Consider the following 24,662-nt stretch of genomic DNA (forward strand, 5'->3'; position numbering starts at 1 on the left):
TGGCCATCTCAGTTAATGTGAGGGATCTATTCTTCTGAAGTAAAATGTTCAAGCATCTCCCTCTGAAATGGGCCAGATTCAAACAATATGCATCATTATGCCTGTACATGTGTATCAGTTTTCCTGCATTTATTTATTTAGGGTATGAAAACAGAGTCCATTTTGTAAAGTTTAAAGAAAGTATTTACAGGTGCCACTGTGTACCAAGGTTGTTTAAAAATCTGCGGAAAACGTGGCACAAGGAAAATGTGAAACTCTGTAAGCCTCATTGTGACTTAACCCTTTTGGAGCTAAAGCACTAAGGGGGAAACGTCCTCTCTCCAAGTTGCCCCTGTCTGCAGAGGCCTAGGTGGCTCTGCAAACAGAACCATCACGTCTGCTACAACCTGGGTGATAATGTGCTCAGTTAATCTATACAACATAGAGTCATCCTCTCAAAAAGTAATTCACTTCTTTAAAAACTGGGAGGAAAATAAATATGGTGCAGTAAAATTGTTGAGTAGAGGAATCTATCTGGACATTTCACAAAACATTTCATTATGCTGACAATTCCCAGAAGTACTCTCAAGAGTGCTTTAAGCTGAGGATTACTGCGCTGGAGCTGATGGACTTTTTTTGTAGCCTCTTTAAAAGGCAGTGAACCGTTTTTCTATTTTATTTAAATAATGCCCCTTAAAATGGATTTTTAGAGGTATAATAACTCCTTAAGAGTCAGTTATGCTAAACAGTTTCTCTTGATAGAAATGTTGTAAAACTCGTTAACTGCACAATTTCAGATGCCGGCTTGGTGAACACTAACTGACATGTGAATGACCAGAGTTTGTAAAATAAATTGCAATAGTTGTTGTATCACACAGCTAGCATTGCAAGAGCTGGAGGCCACAAGGGGCTGCAACCTGACAGAAAATTACTTCAAGATGAATGAAAAGTGCTTGTTTCTCTTTATTAGTTTTTAGAGAACAATGAAAATGTTGAATTGTTTACAGAGGGCTGATTAAATGTGGTCAGTGGGGCCATGTCCCTACTGCTAACTGTGGCCTCCCCCTCCTGCTGGCCCCCAACCTACACACTCACACATCGCATTGCTCCGCGCACCCAGCCCCCACCTTTGCTCCCTGCCGCATGCATCTTCTTATAGGCTATTATGGCTGCACATCTGTGTGTGAAATGTGCTCATTCTGACATTCCACTGCTGCTCGGCGCTGCAGAGGCCTTTGTTAGGTAAAACACTGTTGTCAAGCCTAACAAGCGGGTCATGCAATTTGCCGGACACTGCGGCACAGAATAGCCCAGGATGAATTGCTCTGACCTCAAACAATGCCTGGTTCCATATTGGAATACATATGTATTTCATTGTGCAGCGTTACAAAAAGTCACGACATTTTGTTTTCATAAGGCTTTCATTTAAAAAAAAAAGTGTTGCTAGGGTTAGACTACCACAAAATAGCCTGTTTGTTGTATTTACTTAGGATAACTACTGTCTTATGGCTAAAGGAAAAAGGCATGACGTGCTTTAATTGGCCATTTGTGGTTTAAATCCCATTTATGTTTTACCAGAAAGCAGAGTGAGAGAGAGGAAAGGCCTGGCTACCATTTTCGCTGACTGTTTGGTTTACTTAAAGGGGTGGTCAAAACCAGGGCATTTAGGAGGATGTTGTGGAGAAGGATTCTCACTTTATGTTGCCACAAAGTAAACAGCCCTTGATGGAAAGAAATATGAGAACTCATTAATAAGCATATGCCAAGCAGGAAGAAAACAATCTTTTTACCAGACTGAGCTAAATGAATCAGATCCAGAAGATGTTTAGAAAAACTGAAAAATTAAGGAAAAACAAATCACTGCCATTTCAGCTCAACAAGCAGCCTTCCACGACCCATCTCCTTCCTCACTTCCAGCCTCTCCCTCACATACGCATGCACACACGCATGTACACACACATGCACACACATGTGTGTGTGCACATGCACATGCATGCACATGCATGCGTGCACACGCATGTGCACATGCGCACATGCATGCACACACATACACACCAGGGACATCAGCAGTTCAAATGGAGCAGTTCAAATGCTGTTTGTGGCCTTCTGACACAATGCACAGTGCACAGCCCTAACGTACAAGCAGGCTTTTCTTCCCCTCCATGCAGAACACGCCTTCTATGCCTATTGTGTGCATAAACGACGGCATGTGTAATTAACTTTCCGGCAATCATTCCTCACAATCAACAACCAAAGTTAAAGCATGTTCCCCCAAAAGACATTTGGGGATCAATTCTGGGTCAATTACGTCAGGCTTTGATTTATGTCAGGCCATGTTAAAAAAAAAAAAAAGTTTAGAAAAAAAGAAAAAAAAACAGAAACATTATGAGGTAAAGGCTAAAGGTTTAACTCAAACTGGTTTGTTCCCAACTTTGCTTTCTCCCAATTGCTCTGCCTTACCCCATTCTCAAAGTAATTGTGATTTGCTGTGTTTTATCAGTCAGACAGTTCGTCATTCGGGGATACTAACTGCAGTGAATCTGGACCTCCAGATCCGATCAGCCCCCACAGCACCACACGCTGGGAGCTTCTCCCAGACTCAGCCAAAGGGACAGGCTAATAGCGCAGGCTTTGGAATCTAAGAGATCTGGATTGAGATCCCCATGATTTAAGCAAGATACATCTCTCTGCAGTGGATAATGCCTCCTGCAAAGGGTTGTTGTGAGGTTTAAAGGAGATCATTAAGTGAAAGGATATGTATAAAGCACTTAGCTCAGTGCCTGGTCCTTGTGGGCACCCAGGGAGCAGAGTGACTGCTCTTCTACAGCGAACAAGCCAGAGGAAGAGAGAGAAGCAGCCTCTCCAAGGGTCCTGCCCTGTGCAGAGAGGGGCAAAGCCCAGGGGAAGCAGAGGGCATGCTGGTACAAATCACAGGCTGAGCTGGTGAATCCAGAGCACCAGTTAAGGAGCCCAGAGGACTAGATTATATATATGAAGCCGCCAGTTGATTTGGACTCATTCTGAGTAAACTGACTATAAACCACAAACCAATAAAGGTGCTACTCTGTTAGCAAGACCCCTCTGTCTTTTACACAGACTTAAGAACCACCGATTAAGAAAGCTACATTACACTTCTTGATCACCAAATGTTTACTGAACACAGACCTACTATGCACCAGGCTGTGCTAGGTACCAGGAATACAGAGATCATCCCTCCAAAAACATCTCCCAGAACAGAAAATAAATATCTACAATTTAGTACAATACAGGTTCATAAGTCAGATTCCCTGGAAGGTACTTCATGCAAACTGAAAGTGAGATAACAAACACAAAATCTCACCATCAGGAGATTGGGGGCCTGGCGATTCATCCTATTAAGGATGAATCATATAACTAAAGTTATTGGTCAAATTAGAGCGATTTCTTACTGAGAAGCAAAATAAAATTTTCAGAAATTAAAGAGGGATGGTATGAGAATTCTCATCAAATTCTTCAGGGAGCAATATAATGCCCCATTCAAAGAACACTTTAAATCCATTTTATACGGGGCAACACTGTTTATTCAATAAGAGGGAAATGGCACTTACACAATTCATTTGTCAGATGACACACCGTCCTATTGGCAGTATGTATCGGCAGCTTAATTAAGAAGCCTGTTGATAATGTTAACAAGTTGGCACAGTTCCAATTCAGATGGACACTACTCAAGGCAAAGACATGTCAATCATTGGCTCATACATACTAAGACGTGCCACACACGCTACATGAAATGTCTGGTGTCTACAATCATAGTAGTTCTTAACATTGGAGAAATCATGACCTACTCCCAGATCAGAAATAATTTTTTTGAAAAACTGCAGTCATTCAACTTATAAAACATAGAGGACAACATGATGAATAGTGAAATAGCCAGATTTTCAGATAGAGCCGTTGTCCAGGCCTTTTGGGCTCCTTCCTTGCCCTATCTTGGTCCAGGAGTGAGGACCCCCAAGTTTGATCCAAACCTTCCCTTTCCGCCACTAATAACTGAGTCCAAATGGCAGGCCCCTAGGGCACGGAAGGCCTATTGGGACAACAGATGTTAATTCACCTCTCCATGCTCCAAGAAATGTACAAACACAATGTTTTTCCACAGACAATCTACACCTAAGAAGGATTAAAAATTTAATTCAAATTAACTCCAACTATAATGTGTTAATATCTCTAAAGTCTACTGAATATTTATGGAATCAACAAAATGGATCTTACCGATCGGAATTCCAACAAAATTGGAATTAAGATGTCCTGAGTTGACCACATTGGGAGTTTTTGTTTGTTTGGTTTTTTTTAATAAAGGAACTTTAAAAAACTTACAGAATACAATTTTTCATTTATTTCCTCTGTTAGAGACACATTTAATTAAGAACAGAAGACAAAAAATATGTGCACTGAAACTAATTGTAAATCCATGGACGGTAGGGCCCACATCTTGTCTCTCTCATGTTCCTTCCCCTATTTTGTACAGTAATTCACACATAGTAAGTACTCAATTAAGTTGAAAAGGCAATGCATGTTTCAATTCACACTAATTTGGAGGAGTTGCATTGATTTAAGGAGCAGCTGAGATGGGAAGGACTTCTGGCTAGTGAGGCAGACTGTCTTGAAAACTTCCTTTGCTGAAGCTTACTTGCATAACACTGGCATCACTAACTGCTGGCCACTGTGCCATTCTAAATGTCTTGATTTGTTTCCATTTTTGACGGTAATAAGATGATGCTCCAAAGGTTGTTTTTCCACCGAGAAAAAGTGAAAGGTGACTTGAAGCGGGTATTCAGCGAAGCAGGTATTCAGTATACCCCTGTCACACAGACAGTACATCTGTGAACAAAATGGAAACAAATTATTAATCCAAGCCTTTCTAAAAACAACGTCTCAGAAGTACAACGGTTGGTCTTTTGCTGATCACTAAAATTATCTAGTTCAACCTTTCAAAAATACAACCAGGCTCTCTTAATGTGATAACGCTGTTTAAAGTTCTCTTTCCTTACCTTAAATAGTGACTGTGAAATCCATGCCACCTCCAGGAGTAGCACAATCAGAAACACCACATAACTGTACATTTTGACAACAAGGTTTCCCTACCCAGGTAAGGATTCTGTATTTTCTTTCCTTGCCTTGATAAGCAGGAATAAAATCCCTCCTGGGGCCTCAAGCCCTACCCTTTCTTGACGAGTAAAATCCCTGCCTGCCTGTCCCATCATGTAGCACTAAAGGGGATGGCTGGGAAACAGCAGCCGCAGATAGAGGAGCCTGCTGTGAAGCAATCTGGCCAGGTCCGAGGACACTTTCTTCTGCAAAGGCTCTGAGCTAACCAGGTGGGTAAGAGAGGTACACATAAACACTTCAAACATCAGTTCCAGCGACAAAGGCCAGGTAAGGGCAGCACGGAAGGATCCAGGTAGGTCCTACTTTAGGCTTTTAAGTCTGACCCACGCATGTGTATATTAGTAACACTATCTTAGACCCCGAAAGACAGGTATCTTTGCAAGAAACATTTCTATTCATTCACATGTACAAGGGCTACTGTCTCTCGGAAATGTCCCATTGCAGACCCACCGCAATAAGATGTAAAGCCAAGAAACACACAAATAACTCTAGCCTTAATACTCTTAATTCATGTGCTAATTAACTTTATTTATTTGGGTTTTTAAAAATAAGCCAAAAGCAGTTGCATATGTGTTTAAAATGTCCTTCAGCGCATGCTCAAAAATGTCACACTACATGAACATTTAAAATCCACCTGAAATCATTTTAGGTTCTCCCTTCTCTATCCATTATATCAAACTTGTCACTGAAATCTATTACTTCTTAATTTGAAATGTCTTTTGCAGAATGCTTTTCTTCTGAATTTCCACTAACTCCTCTCCCCTTTGTCAGTTCCTGTTCTCCTCACCCTGGAATATGACAGCCTCCTAGCCATGCCCAGGTCTCCTCTGCTGGAGTCTCAGCTCCTTCTCAGTGATGCCACTACCTCCACCAGGCCTCTACTTCAGCCATTCATTCCAAGATCCCTCTGCGCTAGGGCCCCTCAAGTTTCCACTTAAAAAGGCTCAGTGCCGCTATGTCCTTCAGACCATCCTCATCAGGCAGGCAAAGGAGGATCAACCTCAGACCACCAGATAGTGGAATTTGATTTTTTTGTTTGTTTGTTTTGGCCACAAATGCATTGCTTTTACTGCGTTAGCTCTATACTCTGCTTCGTTATCATTTCTGCCTGCCTCCATTTCCCTACTAACTCCAGATTCGTCGCCCCAGTCTTCAGAACTGGCTTCTGCGCTGACCAGTTTTCTCATTTCCTATAATGCCTTTTGCCTTGCCACAAACCTAAATCTACCTGACGAGGGCTCTGACACAACCCCACCCCAGCTTCTGTGCTAGGACTCCAACTGCTGGCTGGGATCCAGCTGGGATCATTGGATCCCACTGCCATGACACCACCCTTCCTGACTGAATCTCATCTGCTATCTACATTGTAGTTGCTCAAACCTCCTGCTGAGTTGGATCTGATCAGGCCCAACACTTTTCCCAAACCAATCCCAGGATCATCACATCGTCTTAGTCACTGAGGACCAGACTGCTGGCTAACCCTGATGCAGCCAGGCCCCCAGGCCCTGGTAGCCCTCATCCTGACTTCCTCCTGTTCCCTAGCAACCTATGTTGCTGAGATCCTGCATAGGAACCCCCTCTTCCCACCCTAGACAAATTCTAACACTATAATATTTTTATACCGTATTTCCCCCAAAATAAGACCTAGCTGGACCATCAGCTCTAATGCATCTTTTGGAGCAAAAATTAATATAAGACCCAGTATTACATTATATTATATCATTATGTTATGTTACGTTACGTTACGTTACGTTACATTATATTATATAAGACCCGGTCTTATAACAAAATAAGACCGGGTCTTATATTAATTTTTGCTCCAAAAGACACATTAGAACTGATGGTCCGGCTAGGTCTTATTTTCGGGGAAACATGGTAATTATCTATCTTTCATTTATTCAGTCACTCAATTAGTCAATTAATTCATCCTTCCTTCCTTCCATAAAAAATTAAAGATGTTAACATTAACTTAGTTTAAAAAAGAAAATCTTACATGACTATCGATAGCCTAACCCCTGCCTAATTTTTGAAGTATTCCACTTTCCTATTCCATTCCATCTCCTAGTCTCTCACATGAAGTCTGCTTCAGGCACACAGGTCTATTGCCCTCTCAGCTCATTCAGAATCTTTGTTCACCCCCTCTTTTCTGCCTTCTTAATTATCTCTGCCTTCTTAATCACCTCATTTGTGACATGATCTAAGAAGCTTTCCCCAAGAAACAAATCCAAATTGACTTATCCCTTATCTGGATTCCTCTAGAATAATCAATATCACACAGTTTAAGTACTTGGTTTTCACTAAGTGTTTCATATACATTAGCTCCCAGACAGACTGTTAGTTCTTCAAGAACTGGGAGAAAAGCCATGTCCTGTATGTGCTACGGTGCCTCCAAAGTACCTGATGTTGACCTCTAGTGGGAGAACAAAGTTTCACTTCCATCCCCTCCCTACCCTTACTCACTCCCCAGCCTCACCCCAAAGGAAGAAAAGAGACAGAAGACTGAATCAAATTACTGGACTCAACTAAACCTCTTAAAAGGGAGTGAAGCTTTCGGTAGAAAAAAGGTTAAAGTTTTGCCTTCTGTAGACTGTGGTCTGTTTGGAGTTTGTCTCTTGGGTTATCACTCTCTTTGGGTTGCTTCCCTATACTTCCATGTAGACAGTGAGGCAAAATACGTATGGAGCTGCCTCCCACTTGGAAGATGTCCCCAACACCAGCTGGGGAGCTGGAAGGGCCTAGGGCAGACTCATTAGACTAGCTCTAACTTAAACCTTTTGCTTTCTTTCTTGTTTTTGCTCCTGCCTCATCTAGTCACTAGTGAGCTGGACCCAAGAGCTTCTTTAGGAAGGCTATCTGTACAAGACATAATATTTCCAAGCAGCTCCACATGGATAGCTGAGCTCATCAGCGATTGCGTTAGGTTTGGGAGTATGGGATGGGGGCAGGGCAGTCCCAAGGTAACAGGTAAGAATACATGTGTGTATTTGAGGTCTATCCAGTGCTTATCCCCTCCAAGTACCTATAGCCCCAGGAGATACCTAGGTAAGGATTTGTAGGTCCATCTCAACATACCTACTATCTATGCATATTCTCAATAAATACTTGTGAATTGACTTTTCTATAGTAAATGTCTAAACTTTATCAGAATAGACCAAGAAGTCTAGGAAACTTTGAAGTTCTGGGTCAGAGTTGTTCATGATTTTTGTATTAAACACATGCCTCACTAAAACCTTAAGAGTAATTTTATTTCTATAAAGCCATTTCTCTAAGAACAGACCTTTCACAACATAGATCTTTGAGTCTGAGATCGTTTTGAGAGTGAGGATGCAAACAAGACAGACCCTGGGGTTTTGCAAGCCTTCCTGCCAGAGATTAAAGCCAGTGAGTGGGCTTCTTCTATTATGAAATCTTGAATTAGCAGTTGTAGATGAGCAGAGTTCACTGTAGAATCATGTAATAATCATGACATGTCAACATATTATGACTATTTAAGTAGATTATACACACCCTATATACATGCATTGTGTACGTAACCTTGATGCACATTTCTTTCATTGGAAAATAATGAATAATGGATGTAGGCATATCCCAAAATTATGAGATCATGTGTCACTTGTCTAAGTCTGTGGCCAAAACTCTACTTTGAAACAATGCTCTTAATTAGCATGTGATGTGGAGACTGCCAATTGTCCCCTTCTCCCCTTTTTCCTTTATTAATACAACTCCTGAATTTTGAGAAGCACATGGCCACAACGACTACATTTTCAGGCCTTTCTTGCAGCTAGTATGGTTAGCGGGATGGGAGTAGAAGTTGGGAGTCTGACAACTAGGGAATGCCTTTAAAGAGAATGCTTATGTATTTTCAGACATGTGAATAAGGCCAACACCCAGCAATAGCAGAGAGGCGTATGATGGAAGTTTATTTTTCCCTTACCCAACAATCTAAGCATAAGTAGTCCAGAGCTGATATGACAGCTCAACTGTGTCAGGGAGCTCCTTCTAGCTTGTTTCAGCCATTCTAGTTTGGAGTCTCTTAACCTGCATGTAGGTTAGGCTGCTGTAACAAATATAGCACTATAATTCTAGCTCTGCTGCTTACTAGTTATCCAACCTTGGACAAATTAATTAAACACTATGAACTTGTTTCTTTGTCTATAACTACTTCATAGGTTGTTGTTAGCAACTTTATACTGTCATTTTTCTTTTTTGCTTCCCATTATATCCCTAGCTTCTAGCACAGTACTGTATATAGTAAGCATTCAATAAAAATGTCATTATGGTTATTCCTGTTGATATGCAAATCTAGACAAATAATGCCATACTTCAACAATTAACCATTAGGTACTTTCAATGAAAATTTGAAATAATACAACTAATCAACATGGTATACAATAGATTCTGACCCAAATCTTAGGCAACATTGTGTGACAAAAGGTTTCTATCTGACTTGTGATTTAATTTACATGAAAATTCTTACATGCTAATCCATTAGTTTTCAATTTAATGAACTGACTTTAAAATTATCTGCTTAAATTGGGCAGTCCTGAAAAGTCAAAGGCACACAGCCCCAGCAGTATTGGTTCTGCCCCCCCTAGTTTTTATTACAAGGTTCCATTGTGCATGCATGTGAATGCAAAATGCCCTGATTTTTATAACACATTTATGCTTGTGAATTTGTATTGTAATAGTTCAGAATCTCATGAAAAATAATTCTTATATTTTCCCAAAGGAAGATGGGTACTAGTTGCTTCTACAAAAATAGCACGGATGGGAGTTTTCAGTAAAACACATTTCTCCTGTTGAAGAGTACTTAATAAACGCATAACACACCCCTGGCTGCTTTCATTTCACCACAAGTGGTACCCATTTGCCAGTCACTGAAGTAATTCAGTCTGATCTGTTGAGGTGATGGATTCTGACAAACTGTGTAACCCTGTCATTAAGGGGAGGGTAGATTACAGTCTCTATGCGGGACATATTAGTGCTTACAGTTCTCATCCATGCCGCCTATGAAACACAGGGGAAAGCAACAAGATGAAAATAAAGCTGAAGATGGACTGACTGCTTCTCTGTCCAATGAGTGATATGAGCTGGTCACCAGTCCATACTTTCTACTATGCATACACAAAGTTCTATTTCTTTCTGGCTGATATAAAGACCTTTTATAAAGGACACAAAGATTATGCACAAAATTCGCTAGTCAGTAATATAAGTCTAACTTGAAGCCTGTGTTCTACTTTTAAAATATTATTCTTTCGTCTTTTCACCCTACATATCTATATAACCATTTTGCTTCTCTATAACTTTTTACTTACATACTTAAAGTTCTAATCAGAATGGAGATTACATCTAGAGTAAAATTCATAATTAGGTGAATTGTAGAAGACAAGTCTGAATTAATAAAAAGTCTAAAGTATAGGCTATTGTCAAAAAGATCATGATAATAGCAAAGCCTGGTGTTTGAGAGTTCGCTACATGAAAATGACTGGGCTGAACACTTTACATGCATTATCTCACTGAGTCCTCATAAAAGTCCTGGAGCAGGTATTATCATCCCACTTTCACAAATTAGAAAACAAACCTGAGTGATATTAGGTAATTGGCCTAAGTTCACCTAGCTAATGAATGACAGAACTCTTTTCTGAGTTTGTCTAAATCCAGAGCACACGTTCTTTATCACCATACCACACTGTTGGGGTCTTCCTTCAATCAGTAATAATAATAAAGCAATAACTCAGATTAGGTTAACACAACTCTAAAGCGCTGAGGAACTCTGCTTTAGTGAAAAAATGAGAATATTTAAAATTAGCTCACCAATTATCTTAGGCAGGTAATAATTACCTGCCATTTATGAAATACGTACTGCACTCCAGGCACTTTCTATACATTAAATCTAACCCTCACAGCAACCTCATAAATTAGATAAGTATCTTCATTTTACAGATGAGGGAAAAGATGCTCAGAGAAGCTGAGTAACTTTCCCAAGGTCACACAGCTGGTAAGTGGCACAGTGTGCACTGTGCCATTCTGCCATACCACCTCCTTACCTCTCTTGCCAGGTCTTTCTCTAGTGTGCCTGAAGACTGCTTTTGAAAGTAATAGTGCCATCTCCCTATAATTGTATTTATCCTGTTTATTAACTCAGAAGAGCTTTCATTTAGAGACAATGCAAAAGTCAACTTTAACCCAGGCCTTGCCCTCATTATCATCAATTCCAAATTTAGTGACGTCCGTGTTAATGGGTTTTATAGTATATAGAAAAGAGTTTAATAGTCACTTAGCCCTGCTCTATCTCCATTAACAAGTCTAAAAAGCCACACAAAGGTGAAGGAAAGAAGAGCAGTGACCTCAAAACTAAAACAGATAAGCAGTGCCTATAATTTGTACTCCAGCAAAAAGTCATAATACATATGTCAATACAACAATATGGTACATATGCCAATATGTAACAACAAATTCAATCCTACAAGTTTAAATGCTCTATTCATCAATTAAAGAAAATTAATCCTAATCAGATGTTCATATTAAGGAATACAGCCATAGCAAATCGGCAATAATAATTAAAAGTCCATTTCAAATCTCTTTGGTGAGCAGTGAAATGATCTAATACAGCCAGGCTGCCTGGTCCTTTCTGCAGTGCTGCATAAATATGCGCATTACGTGAAAATTCCTGGCTGTTTAACATGGTCATCTTTGCTCCCCGTTCTGCATTTGTTTCTAATGAAAACATGCTTCCATGTGTACCCTGAGCGAGGAAAACGTACCAGTTGTAACAGTCAAGCACATTTTTGCTCCCAGAGCCAAGTCCATAATACACACAGTTTTCCCACAGAGGTCATCACAGTGTTACAAACGTTCCAAACAAAGTCTGCCCTCTTTGGAGGGGACTACCTGAAGCAGCCAGGATCGCACAGCTCTGTCAAGCTGCATCATGGGTTTTCTTTTCTTTTTTTTTTTTTTCTTGTTTTTAGGTCAGCTTGTAACTGGGCTTCCACATGCCCCACTGCAAGGGAAATAGCCTTGGAACAAGCAAAACAATCCAGGTGGAGGGCAGCTCGACTATTCTTTCAGATCTGATGCACCATGGGGTACATGGCTAGATTCTCAATAGGTCACCTGCTTCCTGGTGAAAGAGTCAAAGCTCAAAGGGGACCAGTTTGCTGAGGGCCATCTTGAAGGATACGTTTGCAGACTTAACAAACCCAGAGAGAACTAATTTCCCATTGCTACTCTACATGACGTATAAAAGTATAAACTTTTCCACTATATGAATGTAAATTCGTCTGAATATCTGAGACTGCCATAACTCTGATAATCCTGTAGCTTGTGTTGTTTGATTAGTTTGCAAATCAAGTTCACCAAAGTGTTACTTTAGGATTGAGTCTTTCACTTTTACTTCTAACTCGCTTGGCCAGAGCATCACAATTATTGCCATTTCTTTTATAGCCTATTTCAATTTCAAGTCATTGGAAGGCATTACTGAAAAAGAATACAGAGTCTCATTCTCTGAACTTTCCAAAGTCAGAGCAGGAAGAAAACATCCTTCCTGGGAGTGTCGGCTAAACTCTGAGCTCAGAATCTTTCCCATCTAATGAGAACCTGGTTGTTATTAATCAGTTAAATCTTATGAGACACCCAGCAATTCCACTTCTAAGAATCTTTCCTACAAAAACACTAGCACAAGTTCACATATATAAAAAAAAAAAAAATACTACAGCATTGTTTATGATCACCCACACAAAAAAAGATGTGAAACAATCTAAATAGCCAGCAGTTGAAGAATGGTTTATGAAGGACCATGAAAACCACACAACACCGTGAATCCATTAAAAATAATAAGACAGGTCTCTATCTAATGACATGTAAATGTGTTCAGTGAAAAAAGGACGATGCAGAACAAAATGTATAGTGTGTTACCATTTTTGGAAAAAATACAATTGCACATATACAAATAAGTGTATTGACAGAGATTATATGAAACAAAAATGTGTTTTAGAGAGATATAAGTGTAAATACATAGCCACCTATATTTATGTTATGTCATATTTAGGTAAAAATATTTCTATTATGTGCTTATATATACATATATTTGCATATGCATAAAAACATCAGGAAGAATTAGCTCAGGCTACTCTAACGAAATACCATACACTGGATGACTGAAATGAAACACATTTATTTCTCACAGTTTTGGAGGCGAGGAAGTCGAAGACCAAGGTGCCAGCAGATTTGGTTCTTGGTGAGGGTCTGCTTCCTGGCTTACAAACAGCCACATTTTGAGAGAGAGAGAGAGAGACAGAGAGACAGAGAGACAGAGAGACAGAGAGACAGAGAGACAGAGAGAGACAGAGACAGAGAGAGACAGACAGACAGAGAGAGACAGAGACAGAGAGAGACAGAGAGAGAGAGAGACAGAGAGAGAGAGAGAGAGAGAGAGAGAGAGAGAGAGAGAGAGAGACCACGCCTCTGGAAAGTGAGATTGGGAAGGGAACACTTTAACTTTTTACTTGTATACACTATTGTATTTAGGTTTCCAAGCAATTTCCAGAAATTGAGACCCCCTTCCTCTCCTGGCTTCTGATCAAGTTAAGAAGTAATACTAATATAAAGCAGATGAGAGGCTAAAATATAACCTTTATTACTGATTGAGGTCTCTCGCTTAGTGTGAAAGCCACAACAAGCATGGCTGTCTAAGCGACAGAATTTAGGCTATCTTCACAATCCAGTCATGTGCTGGGCTGGGGTGAGGTGGGCTCCCCGCCTCAGGGAGAATGTGGGCTCTTGGTAGGCAGGCCTTTCTCTGGGTAGAAGGAAGTTGGCAGTTACCTAAGCTGGCCCATTTATTCTCTCCAAATTCACCAATGAGGTTAAGTCATTCTCCTTCTAGGGTAGAGTGAGAAAAAGTGGTCTGCCAAGTAGGAGTACAGTCTTTGAGAACAGGCTAAAGAGTGAGAAGGCAGAGGCAAGTAAGTAGACAAGTAGACAAGTAAAGAAGAATTCAAAGAAAGGAAACAGTAGGGAATTTAGGAAAATATTTTTTTTTTAGGAAGATACCAACACAATATCAAATGTGAAAGTGGAAGAGACGAAAGAGTTTATAGCAAGAGTCTAGGCACAGTGAAGGAATCATGTACACAAGTGAAGTTCAATGCCTCTTACTGAGCTGTGAATAAAAGGGAAGGAGGAGGAAAAGCCACAATGATTTCAGGCAAGGATGAAGGAAAAGAAGTTGAATTCATAACATGGGATCAGTTTTGTAAAAAGGCGGGTAGGTTCTAGGGCTAAAGCCAGACAACAAAAAAATAAACTTGCAAACTGCCACAGGGCTGGCTGTACTAGTCATGACGAAACTCAGCAGAACTAAGACCTCTTGTAAATGTTTTATCATACTGGGAAACTTTTGAGCAATTATGTGGTTTATTATTTATAAGACATTGCTTAGATTAGTATTGATGCACATATACTCTCTATCATTCAACATCGTGCATCATAATATTAGTTGATTTCACATGCTCCTTTGTCCCTAGGAACCCCAGGGACAGTGGCTTAAGTGTGATTGGCCCTGTGTAATTTTTCATTGCAATTCTGGCTACCACTACACCATATTCCCCAAATCACAATGTATTATAGTATAAAGTCCAACGGACCAAAGAAATTGGTGGAAAGATTCATAGTCTAAAAGTCTGGCTCCATACGTTTAACTGATAGAGAAATTTCTGCACTGGAAATGTTTCTGTATTAACTGATCTATTTTCATGCCACGGTTTCAAAGGCCACAGAAGCCCTTCTGGTAAACAGTCTTCTGGTAAACAGATTTCTGTGAGTTCAAAAAAGAGGGAAAAGCTTCATAGCTTATCACAGTCTCCGAAGGTATATTCTTTATCAGGTTTTAAAGTTATGTTCCAAGTCTCCATTCCTTGGTGTGCTTTAGCTTTACAACCAGCTGCCCCCTCTTAACTAGCAGTTTTTGACGTCATTCAGGTTTTGCAAAATGTGTACTACAGCCCCTCCTCGGGCTTTTCAGCTGCTATGAAAGTTATACTGCATTTGGTTTAAGTGTGGAGGCTGGCACCAGAGAGGATCCGTAATGGTAATTATCATGCAAATCAGCCTCCTGCAAGTCCAGCTCCTCAGAGGAGGCCTTCCAGCTCTGCTTCCCCAGCGTCCCTTCATTGTCCCCAGGATAAAGTGAACCATCTTCACTGCTGACACTGGACGCAAACAAGATTGGTTCTCCTGACAGAGATTAGTGGACAGCAATGAATCTTTCACTTGGGGTAGAAATATGATCTTATTTAAGAAAATAACTATACATAATTGGGCTTCTGTCACTTTAAATTTTAATGGTGAGAGTAATATGGAGGCTTCTGGAACTTTAAATTACGGCTTTCAGAAGCTTCACACTGAATCTTTCAATTATTCTCTGTAAGTACTTTCTCAAAGCATGTGCCACCATGACATTGATATCACAATTCAAATCTAAATTCAAAACTGACTGCAAGGCTCTGAGCTATGTGCTGGCGTGCTGGCTGCCTCATGTTATCTCTGAACATCTGAGGAGGCGAATCAAGAGGCGCTCTCCCCGAGCCCAGCCAGCTGTTTGCCAAATATTCAAATACCCTGGCATGCAGAAGGCGCTTTCAGATTTCCCCACATCAAAATTAGCGACGACCCCCTATTTTTCCCATTAGTTCCTGGCTCACCTACACGCTTTCACGCAGGCCCGCCTGACTCACTCAGCTCTCCTCGCTCTCCCTCCCTCACTCACCTCTCAGTCTCCCCCACTCCGGCAATTGGATCCAATGTGCGCTGCAGAATGGCAGCCAGTTCAGACAAAACCATGGGAGAGTTTTCAAATCTGTGTTTCCTTGAAGTGGATCTGAAAGAGGGGCTGAGCTGGTATGTGTAGTTGTAGGAAGACAGAGAGCAAAGTGTGGATTCTACTTAAAAATGCACTCATTAGGTTGCAGCAAAAAATGGAATTGGGAAGACAGCAAGGGAAAAGTGAAAAGGCTTTCCTCTCTTATTCTGTTGTCTTAACTTCCTTGTTATGTATCTATTTTCTTTAATCATTTTAGTATTTTATGTTCATATTAAAACAAATGAAAATGAATACATTTATTTATAGTCTTAGCTTTAGACTACTTCAATAATTTTAAAATGAGTCCCCTACCTCACTAAATACAGTGCCATTTTACAACTGTAAATAACTAAATCCAGCTGCTCTAATGAATGCACTAGACAACCCTTATTTCACATCATAAAGGTCCTGAAGCAATTTTCCTCAGCTGGATGACTTAGAAGAGAGCGCAAGGGAATGTAGAAAGGGAAAAGGACTAAGGTGCTACAAGACAACAGCACCTACCCAAATGGCTCATCAAATGTCCTGAAGCTGGCCACCAGTCCTGGGTGTCCAGCTGGGCGAGGGGTTTTTGATTCCTTCAGGAAAAGTTGGGTCTTTACTTGTTCGTTTCCTGTGACGTGTTTACACTTGGACAGAAGGGGCACAGCAGGGATGCTTTCAGGGCACATTTAGGGGGAAGCCAACCTCACAGGAGTCGTGAATGCCAGATGTCAGACCAGTGTGTGCTGCAGAGCACGCTCCAAGCAAGATGCACAGGCACCAAATCCTGGTCTGAGGAGACTGCTGTCCTGATCTGGGGCCTTTCCTTAGCTGCAGGCAATGCCTGGAAGAAATTTATGTCATTTAAAAATAATAACAATAATAAAAGCTGCTAATATGAATGTAAAAATTCCCCAAGAACCAGATAAGTTGATGGCATTCCAGTTCTGCCAGTCAAATACATTCATTCCATCAACCCAAATCATCATACAGCAAATAACTTACTCCTGGGAACCATAGGTGGCAAAGGTTAGGAGGCGCACGTGTGGAGTGCTCATAGTGTTGTTGACGGACATTATTTCCTGAAAACAGCCTCAAACACTGCTTTGCACTGAGAGCAAGACTATATATAATGCCCAGTGGGCACTCTTGTAAGACACTGATCATGGAAAGAGAAACAAAGATTTTTAAAACCCACATTGATTTTGGAGCCAAAAGTAGTATTATTACAAATCCTGTCTGTCTTGAATATTTAAGGCTTATGGAGTGTTTCAAAAACAAAAGGGTTCTACATAAATCATTCACCCAAATATTTACTGTGCTCTCACTACATGCCATGTACCATATACTGCGATGAGCCGGTTTTGATTAAAGAATAATCTTCATACCACTGGGTTTCTCTGCAGAATCTAGTACCATGGCTTGCCCCTTCATCTCAAAGTTCCTTCACTTCCATAAAAGTTCTCTCCCTTTTAGAGGGAGTCTACTTCCCCGACCCCATCAGTCTGTCCTTTTAACTAATTCTTCTTCCTCAGCCCTGTCCTCATTTTGCTATAGCAACAAGGGATGAAGGGTAGTAATCAAAATCACTTGAGGATATTTTTTCTAACTACAGAGACACTTTCCACCTCTATTTGCCCATCATTACCTATATAAACCACTCACTATTTCTAGCTGGAGTAAATCACATTCCTTCCTTAAGAGCTTTGGGATAAGGAAATAAAATGCTAAAGTTCTCTGTACTAAACACTTCCTCTTGACATTGTCTATTCCCATGACTTCAGCTATCGCCTCTATGCTTATGATTTCAAAAATAGTTAACGCTCGTCTACCACCCTACTCCCCCTTATCCTCTGGTAACCACTAAACTATTGTCTGTGTCTATGAGTTTTTGTTTATTTGTTTGTTTGTCTTGTTCCTTTGTTATTTTCAGTTTCATATTCCACATATCAGTAAAATCATATCATTCTCGACTTTTTCTGTCTGATTTATTTTCGCTTAGTATGATAATCTCAAGATCCATCCATGTTGTCACAAACAGCACTATTTCACCTTTTCTTATGGCAGAATTGTCACCCCAATAAACTTTTTTTTTAATTTAATAAAAATAAAATAACATTTTAAGCTCAGACCAACATATGCAAATGCCTAGTGGACCTCTGTTTTCAAATGATATACTAACTCACACTCCAAAAGTGCAATAACAGATCTATTATCATTTTTTTCTCTTCCTTTTTTTAATAGTATCCACTTAATGGGTACTTCACAGTCCCCATTCCCACTGCATATACACCAAATCTTTTTCAGGTCCTTTGTCTTCTTCCTCAGGAACACATTTTAAGTCTGTGTACCATGTGCTATATCCCACATGGGCCCCTGCAGTAGCCTCCTCACTCTTCCCTACCAGTAGCCTATCCACTTCAAATTATTCTCCACATGCTCCTGATTCTTACTGATTAATGCAGGAAATCCAAGAATGCAGCACTCATACAAGATGATTTTTGATAGCACACAGACGAACTTTTAAAATATTCATATATTTTAATAGGTTTAGATAAGTAGAATTAACACACCAAACTGTGATTTTAAGTTAATATTGAGGAGCTTTTAAAATAAATTTTAGCATAAAAATCAGACAATAAAAATAAAAATTAATTCAGGTAGTATACAGATATTTTTTAAAAGATAAAAGTGGTGCATTAACAAATGAAGTTTGGGAAGCTTGGTCCTACAAAACAGGTCCAAACTTCTTAACATAATATTGCAAATGCTACATATCCTCTTCGTCTCCAGCCACTGTCTCTTCCCACATTCCCTGCACTCTACTTCGACCTTCTGTATATCAGCTTTGCCGTACAACAAACAACCCTAACCTAGTAGCTAAAATAATATTTTATTTAGTTCATAATCATGCAGATCAGCTAGGTTATTCTGTCTGGGCTGACAACTGATTTCCCCTGGACCGTCCCATGCATCTGTGGTCAGATGATGAATCAGCTGGTAACTAGCTTACCCCAGATGATCTCACTCACAGGACTAGTGGTCACAGATGGTCAGCCAGAGCCTCTATGCTCCTGCAGGTGGCCACATATTCTCCAGCAGGACAACCGGAGCTTGCTCACAATATCGTCTCAGGGTTCCAAGCACAGAAGCCCCAGCGCATAAGCACTTTTCCAGTCTCTTCTTGTTTTACATTTGCTAATGTCCATTGGCCAAAATAAGTCACATGATCAACCCAAATGCAGCGATGAAGAAAGAGACTCCACTTCTTAATGGAAGGATCTTCAATATCACATTGCCAGGAGTTAGATGCAGGAAAAGGTAGACTTTGTCACTATTGTTACAATTGACCATTCTTACCATATCCCAAACATACCAGGCATGTTCACACTTTTCCCATCACCTGAAATGAATTATCAAACTCCTTCTGTCTTTCTGGCAAATTCTTACCTTTTGTCCTTCAAAGTTCTCCTCAAATATAGCATTCCCTGATATCCTCCTTCGAATCAATTATGCCCGCAGATGTTCCCATGATCCCTTGCATATGCCTTTGTTACAACATTCAATGAATTATATTATAGTTATTTATGTCTCCCAAAGTAGACTGTCCTTGTACCACCAGCATCTAGCACAATGCCCAGCAAAAACGGGCATTCAATAAATGTTCACTAAACTAAATTTTTTTTTCTGATTAGAATTCTTTTTTTAATTAAAGTTTATTGGGGTGACAATTGTTAGTGAAGTTACATAGGTTTCAGGTGTACAATTCTGTATTACATCATCTATATATCACATTGTGTGTTCACCACCCAGAGTCAGTTCTCCTTCCATCACCATATATTGGATCCCCTTTACCGTCATCTACCACCCACTTCCCCCCTTACCCTCTGGTAACCATTAAACTATTGTCTGTGTCTAAGATAAACTAAATTTAATTGAACAAATTCATTAAGATTAAAGTCTCCCTCAAAGAATCCTACATTTAAAAGACTGAAGGTGCAATGATACAAAACTGTCCTTATGAGTAAGTAGAACTAATTAGATCTACTTCATCTCAGTTGAACGGCATCAGGGTAATGCTCCCAGCCAAAAGCATTTTTACTGTGGGTTTGGCACAAAGCCTAAACTTCCAGCATTAATTATTCTAAGTCCAAAATGTTTTGCTGGAGTGCAAAGAGGATAGGCTTTGGAGTCTGAAACACTGGGACCCAAAACCTAGCTACTTGTGCGATCCTGACAATTCACTTAATGCATTCCTCTGCATCAGCCTCTTTACATCCGTGCACACAGAGTTATCTGTGTTCCAATACACATGTAAAGGACCAAGCACACTGCCTGCCATACACCTAACACACACCAAACCACAGTCTCCTATTAGAAAAGCAAATGACCTGGGGGGGGGGGGGGGTAACCTCAAGCCTTTACATCTGAGGAGAGTGGGAGAAGGGTAAGAAGAAGAAGAGGGTGAAAGTAAAGGGGTACACAACTTTACAATTTTACTGAGAGCCAGGATTGTGGCTCATAATTAAACAGTTGTATCAGTTTTCAGGGACCCAATCAAGGAATAAAAGTTTCTTCCTGCCCCCAGGGTGTACAATGACTATCTCTGGTAATACAGGACTTAGGAATCTCTGCATTATTTTTCTGGGCATCAATATGGAGTCAACATTTATACATATACTTAGGCAAGACTACTGGGGAAAGTCTTAAGGAAGAAAAGAGTTTGTTTAAAATGATCTACTCTAATCTTTTTAATGCACATTTTCTCATCCTATTCCCTTTTACATTTAAAAGGGTAGTTTGGTAAACAAATTTTTCTCCTTACCTAAGGATACAATTTTTTCAAGTGAGAAAAATGGAAAGCACATTAAAAAAACACCACTCTAAACTTCAAATTATGTCACTTCTATAGAAATGTTACGTTCAAATCAATATAAAGTGTTTTAGACACACTAAAATCCTGTTTCAAAGTAAAGCCAAATTTAATGTATTTTAATAAGATCTTTAAACTTCCAAAACCCAAGTAGGAACTTCCCTCCTATAAGGAGTCCGTATAGTTGACCTTCCTGAGGCTGTTCTCACATCTCAATGGCAGCTCTGAAACATTTCTGCACTTAGTGTGCACTAAAACAATCTACATTGATAGTCCTGTAAATGAATCTCCATCATTTCCCCTGTGATCTTTCACCCCAGCTACACTGTGAACTTCCTGGTACCCAGGATTCTGCTTTCGGTATTTTCTTAATACGCCTCTCTCACTCCCAGCACCCAGACTATACTCAATAAATGTTGATTTACAGCTAACAAAGAAATGTATAAGTAACATTTGCTGATGGTAAATTCCTTGGTCCATTCAAGTTCAGATCAAGACCTCTAGGGACCCTAAACACTGAAAAATTATAGTACCCCACCCCACGCACATATGAGTCAAAATAAAAATAAGGCACAAAACTGACATATATGTTCAAATTAAAATAGCTTCTTCTGGCAACGTTTTAAGTAAACTCATCAAGAGGCTGAACTCCTCTCTCACTCTTTCCCTTCCCTTATGAGGTAAGAGAGGGTGGGAGGGAGGAAGGCTGGTTGAGTGAGTGAGTACACAGGCATGTGTCTCTGATTTCCTGGTTCTGGGTCTCCTATAGGATACCCCAATTGTGGGTTAATGTCATAAAACTGTGTGAGGATATTAATTATGGGTATGTGTGTTAGACGGTAGAAAGAGGAATCAAATAATTGCCTAAATCCATATGTATATTTGATGTTCCCTTGGAAGGATCCAAATTCTATCGTAGGCATGTAGCAGAAAAACTTTATATAATGTGAATAGAAACAATGTAGCCTATTGCTTTGTCTACTGTTACAATTGTATCACAGTTGCATATAGAAAAGGAGGTGCAATAAATGATTGTCAGCAAAGTACAAAAAAGCACAAGTTCTTTGCATTTTATTCCATTAGACTCCAATATTTGATAAAGCAACAAGTGCCAAATTATGTTTGGGTAAACTTTCCACAAATAATGTTTTCACAGAAGTCACAAAGTCTAGAATGTAGATGCTAATTACAGAACTAAGTCAAAACCACTGTAGTTGCAATTAAAACTAAAATATTTTCACTTATAATGTGATCCTCATATCCATAGTAACAGATATTGGTTAGTATTTCCATTAAATTTGAATAGTACTTTATGCTTAGATGTAATTGTTTCAGTTGATCTGTTTCCACTTTTTAAATTTTAAAATCTGAGTGTGTGCCTCATGAGTTAAATACTTTATTTTGACATACCCAGGTAGACCTTTGTCTTATAACAAAAAACGTTTGGATACCTCGGAAAGCAGCATAAAAAATCAGAAATTTCTGGTGATTGTACAGTCACTTTACTTCTGATTATATAGGAGCTTTAAAACAGTAAGTTTCTTCACTGACAATGAAGTACTACAAAAATGCAAATTTAGGAATGAAATTAAATAATTTAGTACCTTGTTATGTGATCATTTCTGATTGGTCCTAAGATGTGTCTAATATTAACAATGAGAGAGAGAGAGAGAGAGAGAGAGAGAGAGAGAGAGAGAGAGAGAGAGAGAGAGAGAGAGAGAGAGGAAAGGGAGGAAGGAAGGGAGGAAGGAAGGGAGGAAGGATGATTTCCCTTGGTGGCTTAGGTCTAAAAGTAGAGGGTGTATTATGTCCATTAAATAGGAAACCAGGGATTATTTGAACAAATAATATTACAGCCTTAGAAAATGACTGATGGTCTTTGCAGAAGCCCAGACTAGTTTCATCTTTCTTGAGATTTTTATCACTGATTTGTTCTTAGTCATGTGCAGTCACTAAGGCCAGCAGAGGTAACAAGTGTTTGATGTATGACGCTTGAGCCACTTTTGTCAGACTGCATTTATTTTAAGCCACAGTCATACTTGGTACTCTTACATGTATTTGTTCTTGGGCTTTAGTTTTTTCTTGTTTCTAGCGATGAGTCAAACAGATATGGCAATTATAATAACACTACCTTCTAAAGCTCTACAAAAATAACATATATCTGCTTCCTTGTAAGGGATGCCTGTCCACTGCAGATTAAATAAATGACTAGAACAAGCACCTCAATATAAAGATTTACTCTTTGTTTTGTCACCTTATTTGCACAGCTTAACAGATCCCTTACCTTTTAGCATATATTATCCATTTCAATTCAATCCATCTTTTACAATCTGCAGCAAGCCACAGAAGTTCTCTTCTAGTTGAAAGGAAATTTCAAGGAGGAGGGGTGTGGAAAAACACATTTAATTTATCCTATTGAAAAGGGACCGTTCTAAATGGTTTCTGAGCACTTTTGCATCTTCTTACACACTGCAAATCAGCTTAGATGTCTTAATCAGTGGCTAGAAACATATCCTTATCAGTAACATATTCATGAAAGATGGTATGTGTATGAGCTGCGAAATGTTTGGCAGAGACCCAGGAATGAAAAAGAAAAAGGATATGGTAAAGAGTTGATGGAATAGCTTTGTGTTACTACCCTATTCATTTTAAGGATTTTCTATCATCTCTGTTTGTTCTATTTGGAAGGATAATAGACAAACCAACAGAATGTCAGATTCCTATGACTTGATTCCATCTATATATAGATACACATACTGTGAAATAATACAGGACGGAAGCATATCTATGCACAGCGGTGAATATAAGTACATATATACATTCTCATCTCTCTTTCTAAATGTTCCTATTCAGGATACGACCTTATGTAAAGTTTAGTGCTCTTCTGTTTTGACAGCCTAAACATTGTCTAAACATTATTTCACAAAATCAAGAGTAGAGCTTGACAATTAATGTCTACAGTCAATGGTCTTCTCAAACTGGGCAACTCCCCCTGGAACTTAGGAGCCACCAGAGCAGCCTGTGTGTGTGAAAGAGCAAGACAATTCATTAGTCGATTCTGCAGCAACTCAAAGTGGTGGGGGATGTCAGCCCCTGCTCTGGCGCGTCAATACTAATGAGAGTCATTGCATATTCATAACCCCAAATACAGTCAGCTTCTTGTAAAAACTTTTGTCACCCAGGCTTCATGGCAAGAGCAAAGCACAGCACGGTCCGCATCATGGCTCTGCCGCCAAGTGAGTGCAAGAGCAAGATTGATTGTTTCCAACGTAGCCTGCCGGGGAACTAAAAGATGCTGCCCGAGGGCCCTAAAACTCAGCTTAGTTTGATTGCAAAACCCCAAATAATCTAAGACACAAAAAAGGAGGCAGTGGCGGTGAATGTGTATGTCTACGTATACATATCCGTACATACACACTATCCATAAATATATATGTATAAAGAATACTTCAGATAAGGAATTGGGCTTATTGAGTGTTCACTGTAATTATCTGTTACTAGGAATGTAAAGCCACTCACATCCATTCTCACCGTGTTGCAAGAAGAATGGTGTGCCCCGGTAAACTTGTTCTCACATTACGGAAACACCATGGCATATCTTAATAGAGACAGATTTCTAAAACTGTCTGAAGTTTCCCGTCATTATCAATACCAAAGCTTAGTGAACTGAACCTGTCAGCTCTGCCAAATCTAGAGCTACCTGGAATCCAGTTCCTCAGGCGGCTTTTTATGTTGTTGTCACTGCCTCTCTCGCTTTATCATCATCATCATTATGATTAGTTTCCAGAAGTCAGCCATGCAGTGTGCTTGCCAGGAAATCCT

At 39.7% G+C, this 24,662-nt stretch overlaps 1 protein-coding gene across 5 annotated transcripts in view; it reads right to left on the reverse strand.

Moving 5' to 3' along the window:
• Positions 1-3,516: 3,516 nt before the first annotated feature.
• The window catches only part of LOC109448683 (uncharacterized), a 149,536-nt gene continuing 128,390 nt past the window's right edge, over positions 3,517-24,662 (reverse strand). For all 5 annotated transcript variants that reach the window (XR_016020693.1, XR_016020694.1, XR_016020696.1 and 2 more), the window contains one exon: positions 3,517-4,836. The gene's annotated coding sequence lies outside the window, so the exon portion shown is untranslated. The remainder of the gene's footprint in view (positions 4,837-24,662) is intronic.

Source organism: Rhinolophus sinicus, chromosome 3 (assembly GCF_057876585.1).
Source record: "Rhinolophus sinicus isolate RSI-liver-muscle chromosome 3, RSI-T2T, whole genome shotgun sequence".
NCBI lineage: Eukaryota > Metazoa > Chordata > Mammalia > Chiroptera > Rhinolophidae > Rhinolophus > Rhinolophus sinicus.